Genomic DNA, 10,647 nt, shown 5'->3' with positions numbered 1-10,647 from the left:
GGATATAAATTCAAAAGTATCAAAATAATTAATATTTGTATAAAATATATAAAAAAACTTCAGAAATTTTATGAATAATATTGTAAAATACAAGTCGTCAAATCGAGAATAATTCGGAAGGTGCCAAACAAGAATAATTCCGAACAGTTGGTGTTTAGAAAGTTAATTTATTCATGTTTTATCATTATTAAGATCTAAAATGACACATATTGACTTATAATTCAATAAAATATATATAATTTAGAGAAGAGCGACATCCTCTCTTTTCTCTCCTCTCTCTAAAAACAAGGTGGTGCTCTTCTCTAAGAAAAACAGCAGTTTTGCTACTGTCAGTTTATTTTGGTAATTTGTAACAGTAGTGATTTCGAAAAATAAAAATAAAAAAATAGTATTTTTTTTTCGAAAAAAAGTGTACAATTTGATTTCCAAATATATTTTGATATGTAGAACATAGTGAGCATTTCAGGTATATATTTTGAACTTCGAAAACATCAAAAATAAATTGGTTAATTGTACCAATATATATATATATATATATATATATATAGAGTACGACTAACGCGCTTCCTCTAGCATATGGGCCGAAATGCTTCCGGTGGAAAGTTGAAATTTCAAAATCCAAAAAGTCGATCTGAACCGTTCATCTTCTTCTCCATATTAATATCTGCTTGGAGACCAAATTTTACATTTTTCTGAAATTTTTTACTATTTATTAAGCCACTTTGAAAATCGCTGATCCAACGGTGGCTTACCAAACAGTAAAAATCAGAAGCTACCGTTGGATCAGCGATTTTCAAAATGGCTTAATAAATAGTAAAAAATTTCAGAAAAATGTAAAATTTGGTCTCCAAGCAGATATTAATATGGAGAAGAAGATGAACGGTTCAGATCGACTTTTTGGATTTTGAAATTTCAAATTTCCACCGGAAGCATTTCGGCCCATATGCTAGAGGAAGCGCGTTAGCCGTACTCTCTCTCTCTCTATATATATATATATATATATATATATATATATATATATATATTTTAAGGTTTTCGGGCCAATTGGCCGTTAACAAATATATTGATAATAAAAAAGTTTATTTACACAAATAGAAGTAAAATATGTATGTATGTTCCCCCCTAAGTACTCTGTAATGCCCAGATTATATTAGATCCGCTATTTACATGAGTATAACCCAGCACTCTACTTTTAGTCATATTACCTTAGCTAATCTCTCTCTTTCTATGTGTCTATATATAATGTAGTTTATTGTTTAGTTGTAACTTGATTTCTCCTCATATAGAGGAGGGATCAAGTTACAACAAGTTACAACAAATATTTTTTTTATATTTTCAAAGTCTAAATTGTCGATCCAAACTGTTAGATGTGATCTCTACAATAAAATGTGCTTGGAGACCAAATTTTATATTTTTTGAAATTTTTTTACTATTTATTAAGATGGGTACAAAATATTATATATATTTTTACATATAATATGTGCATTCTTTTGTAAAAGTATCTGATCTTATATATATATTCTTGTCCGTTTCATCTAATGTTCGACCCATATCCATATTTTAATTTTATTTGATATCCTTATCCAAACTATCTCATGAAATTAGAAATATATATGAATAGGATATGTCATTTGTTGACACCGTTACCATGCCATCATGAGCCTTGAATAAAAAAAAGAAGATAACTTGCTATCTCTTTAACCATTAAATTTGTTTGTGATTTATGGATCTCCTATAGCTAGTATCATATATATATATTTTTCCTTGTTTGAGCATGGACTCCTTATTTCTTAAGCCTTCATGAAATGCGCGTCGGCGTTGTGCTTGTTCCTCCAAATAATTTTCTAGTTAGTTTTTGAGTAAAAGCCGGAGGTCAAGCCACCCAATTATTTAATATCCTTGTTAATTTTCTATTTAGTTTAGAGTTGGCATTATTGATATTTTTGAATTTCAATACCTCTTCAGATCTGATCGATCTTATTAAGTTACGGTATAGTATAAATCAATAATACACAATAAATAACATTTAGAAATGCTTAGATGTATCGTACAATATCTCCACTAAATACATTTTATATGAAGCTTTCAGTTATGCAATATAGTTCGTATGATATATGTTATAATTAATGTGGAATTCTACCTGCATATTTTTTTTTCGTTTAAAAAAAAAAGAACCTCTTAAATTCTTCTTTTTGAATAAAACCATATAATTGCACCAGTACTGGAGATATACAAATTGGAAGGAAATATGCGTAACATGATTAGAAAAATGTAACGTAACATGTTGAATACATTAACCTGTAAGTCAATAAAAGCTAATTGTAGAGCATTCATAGTAATAATTTAATTGCAAGTGCATGAACTAGTCCACTATTTCCTAAAAGTCATCCATCTCATTATAACTTTACGTGTATTGAAATTTATTCATATTATTATTATTATATATTTTGCACTATATATATGCTTTTCATCACTAGTTTTCCAAATCCTTCCAAAAGAAACCAGAAAACAAAATAAAATTGTAGAAATAGATCAATGTCTATTGTTTTCTTGCTAGTGCTCCTCCTCTCTTGCACTTCCAATGTGTTATCTACTAAAGTTGATGAAACCATGCTTCTCAAAATGAAGAAACAACTGGGCAATCCTGACATTCTTCGTAACTGGATCAAAGGCTTCAAATACTGTGGTATCAGATCCAATAAACCACCAAACTCCTCAGTACATATAGCATGTACCAGCACTGGTCGTGTAAGCAATCTCATAATCAAAAACTTAGATTTCTCAGCAACCTTTCCATACGCCATTTGTGACTTAACCGAACTAGATTCCCTTGATATATATAATTGGCCTGGGCTTCATGGTCCGATTCCTCCCTGCATTCGTAAACTTGACAATCTTAGATCCCTTGTTATAACCAAGACGTCTATGTCTGGTTCTGTGCCTAGTTTTTCCAAGAATACCAACATAATTGGCATTAATCTATCAAGCAATCACCTGTCTGGTACAATTCCACGATCTCTCTCCACCTTACCAAACTTACATTTATTGGATCTTTCTTCAAATTACCTCTGTGGAAAGATACCTAAGGGGGGTAACATGAGGCAATTCAATGCTGCGGTTTTTGCAAACAATACATGTCTTTGTGGAAACCCACTTCCACCATGCTTCAATTCTGCACCTATATCTGCACCTGCACCTGCGCCTGTATCCACCACACAGTTTGATTCAGCACCTGCACCTGCGCCTGTATCCACTGCACAGTTTGATTCAGCATCTGCACCTGTGCCTGTATCCACTGCACAGTTTGATTCGGCACCTACACCTGCGCCTGTATCCACCACACAGTTTGATTCGGCACCTGCGCCTGCGCCTGTATCCACCGCACAGTTTGATTCGGCACCTACACCTGCGCCTGTATCCACCGCACAGTTTGATTCGGCACCTACACCTGCGCCTGTATCCACCGCACAGTTTGATTCGGCACCTGCACCTACACCTGTATCTACCACACTATTTGAATCACCACCTGCATCGACACCTGCACCTACACCTGTATCCACCACACTATTTGAATCGCCACCTGCACCGACACCTGCACCTGAGATGCCGCATGATTCCAATTCAGATATTTATATATCTCCAAGAGATCCAAATGAAGAAATCTTGCTTCTCAAAATGAAGGAGCAACTAGGCAACCCTGACGTTCTCCGTAGATGGGTGAAAGGTTTTGAATACTGTGGGATCGGATTCTCCGATGGGGGAAGTTCCTTCGTATCTTTATATTGTACCGACACCGGTCGTGTAACCAATCTCAGATTCAAAGACATATATGTCTCTGCACCCTTTCCAGAGGCCATTTGTGAGCTTACAGAATTAGAGAGCATTGAGATATATCATTTCCCAGGGCTTTATGGTCCGATTCCTTCTTGCATTACTGAACTTATCAATCTTGGATCCATCATTATAAGAGAGACGTCTCTCTCTGGTTCTGTGCCTAATTTTTCCAATAAGACCGATCTCCTTGGCCTTATTATATCAAGCAGCCAGCTGTCTGGTACAATTCCACCATCTCTCTCTACCTTACCACACTTAGATTCCTTGGATCTTAGTTCTAATTACCTCACAGGTACCATACCACCTGGGCTTGTCACTAGTAGCTCTCCAATGCTTTTCCTTTCCAATAACAACCTAACCGGTGAAATACCAAAATCTTATGGATCAGTAAGTTTCTTTATGATCCAGGTAGGGAACAACCAACTCAGTGGTGATGCTTCTTTTTTATTGGGTAAACAAAAGTTTGCCGTTAACGTGGATTTGTCTAACAATGACTTTGAGTTTGATCTGAGTTCTGTAGAAATATCAGATAGACTATATAAGTTGGACCTAAGCCACAATAAAATCTATGGCAATGTACCAGATTCATTTGCCAGTGCTTCCGGGTTATCATATGTCAACCTATCATTCAATAGACTCTGCGGAGAGCTACCTAAGGGGGGTAACATGGAGAAATTCAATGCCGTAGATTTTATGAACAATACATGTCTTTGTGGGAATCCACTACCACCATGCTTCAATTAGGCACCTGAATCCACCACACCCTAAGTACTTTGATGTATGCTTGATCCAACAAGTCAAATATGCTCATGTGATGTTGTTTGTTGTTTTGATGTATCCAATAATTTTGTGAGTTCAATGTTTTAATAAGTGCAATGTGCATTTATGTGATGTTGTTTTGATCTGTGAATTTTTGGTTGAATTTGTGACATCAAATTCCAGTTTATATTTGGACAGAGATCCCATGGGCCTAATTAATTTGTGGGCAGAGAAGCTGTGGATATTTTATCTGTGCAATTTCTACTTGAACCCTGCAATAATTATTTATGCCAATGGGTTCCACACACTTTTATATACATGGGCTTAAGGTAGCAAAATATCACATGAACATGGGCTTAAAGCCTTGTAGAAAATAACAGAGGAGAGAAAATATACATTGGATACATTAGTGTCATAACATTATCAAAGGTAGTAACATAATTAGGCCTAGATAAAAAGTAATATGCTAGCTATATGATTAGTTGTGGTGTAAGGAGTGAAATAAGTCTTTTATTTCTGTCAGATGAAGTGTAAAATAGAAGCAATTAGATGGACTTAATTAAGATAGAATAAGTTAAATCATCTCCTCTTGTAGAATCCATTATCATAAACAGAAGTTTCTTTCTCAATTTCTCTCCTCCAAACCGATTAATTTAACCCATGAAATAAGTTGTCAAACAAAACATAAAAATAAAAAATGAATTAGATGGAGTAAGCAACTTGTAAGTATTGTAAGAATGTTTAAACTTGAAGGGGTCAATTCCTAAAATTTCCTTTCTTTCAAGTTCTGTGGATCTTATCTCTTATAAACAATTTTTATTACATTGGGCTTTCATTAATTTCTCCGAACCTCCTACATACAGAATCAGAAATCAGAATGGGCTTCATTCATTTTTTTTTTCAATTCCTTTGATTGGTCTTTCTAACGTGGTGGGCCCTAGCCGTTCTATTTTAATTCATTGGTTATTAACTTATTTTATATATATTTAGATGAGCAGATTAAAGATAATTCGCTTAACTAATTATAAAATGATTGTCCCATGAATCTCATTATATCTTATATATCTTGATGTTCTTAAGAGAAGAGAAGGTTAACTAATTAGGCATTTGTAACAGAGATGTGGAAAAAAATTAAGATCCATGCAGATTCTAGTATGGAAACACCCTGCAATGAACAACCAAATCCTATACCTCGGAAGGTATCTTGGGATTGGGAATGCGTGATATGTATTCTCATATACTTTGGAATCGCAGTATGTACTTATGGTTTATGCAATCGTCATGTCTCACATATCCGTGCCAGATCAAATTCGCTTCTCCATCATATCAGTACCTGTATCTCCGGTACTTACAAAAATAATGATGTTTTCTTTTTAATTTAATTTTTATTTTTTATCTTCTAAAAGATCGTTGTATTCATATTCATCATCTCCATAAGGTCATTGTTGTTGTTATTGTTTGGAAAGTAGGTATTCCACGTCGTATTTCAAGCAGAGAAAACATTCGAAAATGCATGGTACAGAAATGTGCCTTCATAGAATATCAACTACCATCTCATACCATGATATCAAAATTGCAAGAGCTGTCGAAGACAATCTGTGCTACGATATGAAAATGTGGAGCGATTTTGTAATTCCTGTACCCTTGCTTGTATCTATACCGAGATACCTACGCAAGCAACTCTGGGAAGAGAGAGAGATTACTATGCTCAATTTGGAGATGGATTTTAAAGTTGCCTCGACTAACTATCATGTCTCGTGTAACAACGTGAAACTTGGAGCTATGGATACACCTATGCCATGCAATGCAACAACGTAGATTATACACGCATACACCTGTAATAGGATATAATAATAACTGCTTTTCCTACCAGTTCCTTTGTTAGTTTCTCAAATCAATACAATTTTTGTAATTTCCAATCAATTAATGGGGTGAAAATCAAACCATCATTTACACTGTTTTTCTTCGCTATCAACTAGAGGGCTTATAAATATGTTTTGCTAATTTGGTTTGAGCCACGATTTATATCGTGAATTTTATTTCTAATCATAATAATAAAATTATATGCTTACATGTATAAATAATAAGGGGCAATTATATCTTTTATTTATTAAACGTTTGATATGTGATTAGTTGCAATTAATGTATGGACCGGTTTCTCATGCATCTTCATAATTTATATATATATAGTTTAGGATTCGTAAATAGAAAAAAACACAATATCTATAAATTTCAACGCAAACAATGTATGCGTATGGAATTCTGAAACCAATCATATACTTGAAAAAAAAAAATTACTTCGCTAACTTGGTACAATCAATAAAAATATGTAATCCTTTCTAATACTGTTTATACAGACTTAAAAAGTCCAACAAAATCCAATTATCAAAGAAAGTCCGACAAAGTCAAAGCAAAGACCTTCAACACAATACAGATACCAAGGCAAACAAACACTGTAAAAAATCCGGATATAATTGTTTTCATCCCCACTCTGGTACTAGTACTGGCTCTGTGGCTGCGACGGTGGATCCAACATCCCCAAGATATTGTCCCTATTAAAAGTAACATCATCACTACATCAAGAATACACATCAACATCTCACCAGTAGTCTTGATCTAGCCGATAGACTCGGGAAGTGGGATCGACATTATTACAGCGGCCGTACCAATCAATCCTCCCAAACCAACATAAATGGCGAGAAGAGTTTTATCATCCTTCGTTTCATTAGCAGTCGCAACCTGAAGAATTGGTAGCACAATATATAGGTGCTCCAATAAATGCAGCAAGTAATCCTAAAAATTTTAAACAAATAAAATTAAAATAAAAAAGTAACTCTCTATCTACAATTAACAAAATAAAAAATGCAGCACTTATTTCATTAACTACTTTTACTACCTTTTAAAGTGTCCACCATTCTTTTTTTATGGTTTACTCACAGACCATTAAAAATAAAAATAAAATAAAAAATTACCAACCGGTCTGTCGTCGAATATGGAGTTACGCAGCCAAGATTATTGCAATGGTTCTGAAAGCTGCTATGTAATTGATAAGTTTTGTTGTTTTAAAATAAAGAGTAGATCTTGTTTAAGACTTAATTATAAGTTTTGTTGTTTGAATTGGTAAATATGACAAAATTTGGACCTTGATGTAATTTCTAAAGACTATTTAAAAGATTTTTGTAACTTTGTATAAACACATAAATATCTATAATGTAAAGTATTCTTACCTAAAACAAGCTTACTTAAAAAAATAAAAATATAAAGTAACATATACTTACCAAGCCTCTGTAACAAGAAGTACGTACTTTTCCCTACTCTTCACAGTGCAGATAATTAATTTGTGGCTCCATATTTTAAATTGATTGTCTCTGATATTTTAAAGATCAGGAAATAATGTTTTTAATTTCATATATTTTATATCTAATTAATTGTATTACTATTGAAAACTAAATAACATTAAAACATAAATACAAGAGCTTATTTGGTGAAATGATATGGTTAAATATATAAGAGTAATTGGATTTGAAAGATTTATAAAAATAAGTCAGCACGACATATTCATTCAATCATTATAATACACACACATATTGTTCATTTAACTATGAATATACATGATATTTTCATGACTCCAAAATACTTTCAAAATGCTTTAACATAAACATTACATTATTTCAACTTAAATGCAATGATGAACTCACGATGTAATCCTTCTTTTTGTATAATAAAAAAATAAAATGGATTATTTTAGAAAATTAAAAAATACATTTAATTACCTTTGAAAAGAAATCGGGTTTGAGCTCGAGAAATATTCCAAACAATTAGCTTGGAATAATTACAAGAGAAGCTATTACACACAGGGATTAATACTTGTCATGTTATGGATGAATATTTTATTTACAAACATATATTTGAAATAGACAAATACTAAAATTATATATTTTTTTTATATGTTATTGAGCAAATATAGATAGATATATATATCTCTATATATATAATAATGAATTGATAATTAGTCAAAATTTAAAACTATAGAAATTTGGATGAAAAACAAATATGGACCAATACAGATTTAGAATTATTTGAAATAGATAGTTAATAGCTATTACTACTGGATTACTTATACGGTTCCTTTAGACACATATTCGATAAAGGAAGCGGAGAGCTGGTGCGGCTTCTAAATATTATTTTTTTATGCTACTAAAAGATTTTTAGATATAATTTTTAATATGATGAACATGTAATGAACAAAATAATGATAAATAAAATTTTAATTTTTGTAATGAATTAAGCAATTATAACGGATGAAAATATTAAAATTAGCTTTCATCATATTCATATCTAGTGATCTGAAGCCAAAATAAATAAATAAAATTATTTACAGAGAGGGATTACTTGACAATGCTTATTTTGACAGTAATCTTGACAATGGTTTTGCAGAAGAAATCAAAAATAGAATTGAATGAAAAGTCCGATTTATAGATATGCTATTGGACATATATATAGATAATCTAACAATGAAATTTCACACGAGTTTAATTTGATGTTTCATCAAGGACGTACCATTAATTTTGAAAAGTGATCCTCCCACATAAATAAATAAATTGATAGATAAACAAGTAAGTAAATAAATCAACAACAACAAAAATTAGTCCAAAAGAAAAACAACTGTTTGCATTTTGCAAACCATTTTGATGTCTTAATTTAAATGCTAACAGCAATAAAAAAATATATGTTATTTTCTATTTTTCTAGAATCTCAACTAATTTAAATGAATATAATAGTTTAACATTTATTATAACTAAGTCATCGTCTCATTTTCTTCTCAGTGATTGAAACGTACTGCGGGAACATACATTAATTGTCGATAGATTTGGTTCCTATTTAAAGTTAAGGATGACTAAATTACTTACTTTAAGTTAAGGTGGCTTATTATTGTTGTTTGTTTAAAACTTATTATTCAATCCATGACTTAAGCTATTCTTATTTGGTTGGAGTTTGTTACGTATTTTATGACTCAAAGTTGTTAATCCATAAACCATATATTAAATTAATTAAATAATATTACATAATTTAAAAATAACATTAAAGCTAGATTTGCATTGTGATAAATTAGAAGACAAGAACACAAAGAAGCAAAATTATGAAAACATCAAGCACAAAATCGTTTGTCCCGGTGAGTATCTCTTAGTGGAACATTATGGACTTTATCGGGACAAAAACATAGTATCCATAAAATTGCTTTCTTTAGATCTCCATAAATAATTAGCTAGGTGTGTAAGAGCTTCGCCTGTAATATTCCAAGATAATAATTTGGAATATTTCTCGAGCTCAAATCCAATTTCTTTTAAAAAGTAATTAAATGCATTTTAAAGTTTCTAAAATAATGCATTTTACTTTTTTATATTCTAGAAAAAAAATATTGTATCGTGAGTTGATTATTACCTTTAAGTTGAAATAATACAATGTTTATGTTAAAGCATTGTGAAAGCATTTTGGAGTCATGAAAATATCATGTTTATCATATTTAAATGAACAATATGTGTGTATTATAATAATTGAAATGAATATATCGTGCATGCTAGCCTATTTATTTGATTATTCCAAAACCAATGATTCTTAAATAAATATGCAACATATAATTTCACAAATAAGCTCTTGTATTTATGTTTTAATGTTATTTAGTTTATAACAGTTATACAATTAATTAGATATAAACTATATAAAATTCAAAAATTGTTTTCCAACTAAAAAGATATCAGAAATAATCAATTTATGAAATAGATGATTGATTGTTAGTTTATAACAGTTGTACACTAACTTGCTTATACAGAGTTGCCGAGGTCACGTGAGGGCCGTTGTGTTGCACAGAGCCGACGCGTGGAGAGTAATTCATACTCTTTGAGTTAACTCCATATTTTAGTTAAATTTGGGGCTGTCCGTTTTAGATATGCACTAGTATTAACGATTCCTAATTCTGATCGCACGGTTAATAAATAAACGTAAATAGTGCGTTATCACAGAGAATATGGATTACTGATTGAGACAAAAAGTTTG

This window comes from Carex rostrata, chromosome 24, assembly GCF_964058835.1.
Source record: "Carex rostrata chromosome 24, lpCarRost1.2, whole genome shotgun sequence".
In the NCBI taxonomy this organism is placed as follows: domain Eukaryota; kingdom Viridiplantae; phylum Streptophyta; class Magnoliopsida; order Poales; family Cyperaceae; genus Carex; species Carex rostrata.
Note: the sequence above shows the minus strand (reverse complement) of the source record.